Below are 2,648 nucleotides of genomic sequence, written 5' to 3' on the forward strand. Positions count from 1 at the left end.
TTGAGAGTCCCTACAATGAACCACGTACTCTAAAGTTCAACAGGTATTGCTTGCATTCTAGTATTGGATTTTTTTTATATGACATACTTGAATTTTTATTTATGTGAAATCAACGTTGCAAACTTCACACCAAAAATATGATATCAAATGATACATCAATACAAATTTAAACTACAGCGTCAAAGTGTATTTACACTCATATGGTCAACAACTTAAAAAGGCATTTCTGCATTTTCCAAAGCACAAAAAGAAAGTTAGTTTAAAAGATAAAGAGGAGTTTTATGGTATAATTCATAACATGTTTTAATATTATTAAATTATCAATAAAATTTAACACTGTCAAATATTAAAGTTTTGTATTTTTGTTCTATTTTAAAATAATTAATATTTATTTATTAAACTATATATAAAAAATAACCAAGTTTTCATCTCTTCGACGTATTGTCTATCTCTATCATTAGTTCATTAAAAATTAAAGACGAATCTAAAAATGACGGCGCAATGACGAAAGTGCGTGGTCGACGACATCAAAACAACGGTGACGCAAACACGAGTGAAATGGGAGTGAGATAGAGGAGAGATCTTTTCGCGATGGTGGAAGAACTACAGAGAGTTCTTCTCATAACCGAAGAGAGCGATTTTATTTATTTATGGTAGAGCGGTTTTACGAAAGGAAAAAATGAAGTTATAAACTTATGACTTGATAATGATTTTAATTTTCATTAATATAAAAAAATTAAGAAAATAATTTATTAAATTAATAAGATAAATATATTACTAAAAATAATTTAATCAACTTAAGATATAATATATAACTAGATTATGGCCCGCGCGCTGCGTGGATATTAATTAATTAATTTTATAAGTTTTAGAAATAATATTTTATGTATCATAAATATAATTATCTTATAATATTACTTTATTGATTTGTAATAATTGAATATGATTAGGAAAATTAAAATGAGGAAAAATCAAGTTTATCACACTCATCTAATTTAATTTTTAAAATATTTTGTAAAATTCGTATGATAACTTATTATATAGGATAATTGTTTGACTCATTATACTTTGATTGTTAATTTATTTTTCAACATATAATGGTATTTGTATTTATTTGACAAAATAAAATATAAAATACAAACCCAAAAATAAGATGTAAAAATTTATAAATATGATTTACTATTTAATATTTTTTATTTTAAAAAAATGTTAATGTTGAATTATATTGTAGCATAGTCTAAATTTAATTATTTTATTATTATGATATTTTAATTGCGAGCATGAGAAGTTGTTGTAAAACAACATTATTGAATATATTTCATCAAAATTTTGTAAAAAAAAAAAAATAAGTTGTTGTGGCATCGGAATCTATTTTAAATATATATATATATATATAATAGATGATAGATTTTAATAATTGGAAGTAAATTTTTTAATAATTTTTCAGACATTCGTATTTTATGATTATTTTTAATAAATTTATGTATTTTCTGTCAAATAGAATATATATTTTTATTTTATAAAATGTTACTAAAAAATGGATTTATATTAATGAGTAATTTAATTATTTACATATAAAATCATTACTCACCATAAGTAAAATAATATAATTGTTCATAAAAAAAGATTAAATAAAGAACATTTATGTCGATATTTATGAGTGATTAGGTGGTTTTTTTTATTGAATTTAATGACTAATAATATAAATTATTATCATTGGTAAATGATTAATAATATTATAAAATAATATTATTAAATAGTTTATAAATTTATTATAAAATAACTTATAAAATAATTTGATAATAATATAAATTATAAATTACTATCAAATTGTAAAATAATTTATAAATTATAAATTTATTATAAATAATTGTAAAATAATTTTATAAGTTTTATAAGTAATATTTTATGTATTATAAATATAGTTAACTTATAACATTACTTTATTGATTTGTAATAATTGAATATGATTAGGAAAATTAAAATGATCAGGGAAAATCATGTTTATCACAATCATCTAATTTAATTTTTAAAATATTTTGTAAAATTCGTATGATAACGTATTATATAGGATAATTGTGTTGACTCATGTACTTTGATTAACAATTTATTTTTCTAACATATAATGGTACTTGTATTTATTTGATGAAATAAAATGTAAAATACATACCAAAAAATAAGATATAAAAATATAAAAATATGATTGACTAGTTAATATCTTTTATTTTAAAAAAATGTTAATGTTGAATTATATTGTAGCGTAGTCTAAATTTATTTGTTTTATTAGTATGATTTTTTAATTGCGAGCATGAGAAGTTGTTGTAAAAAAAAAATTATTGAATATATTTAATCAAGAGTTTGAAATTAATTTTATTAAAGATTTACATATACTTTAAATCAATTTTAGGTATTTAAAAGTTTTAACTAATTGAATTATAGTTATGTTGATATGTACCAAATATAAATTTTATTATAAATAAAAAATATAAGAAAAATTAAAATAAAAAATAACATTCAATTATAAATATATAATTTAATTGATAATAAATTTGTGTATTTTAATAATTGGAAGTAACTTTTTTAATAATTTTTTATATATTCTTATTTTATGATTATTTTTTATAAATTTGTGTATTTTTTGTCAAATA

This window comes from Cicer arietinum, chromosome 1 (assembly GCF_000331145.2).
Source record: "Cicer arietinum cultivar CDC Frontier isolate Library 1 chromosome 1, Cicar.CDCFrontier_v2.0, whole genome shotgun sequence".
Taxonomy (NCBI): domain Eukaryota; kingdom Viridiplantae; phylum Streptophyta; class Magnoliopsida; order Fabales; family Fabaceae; genus Cicer; species Cicer arietinum.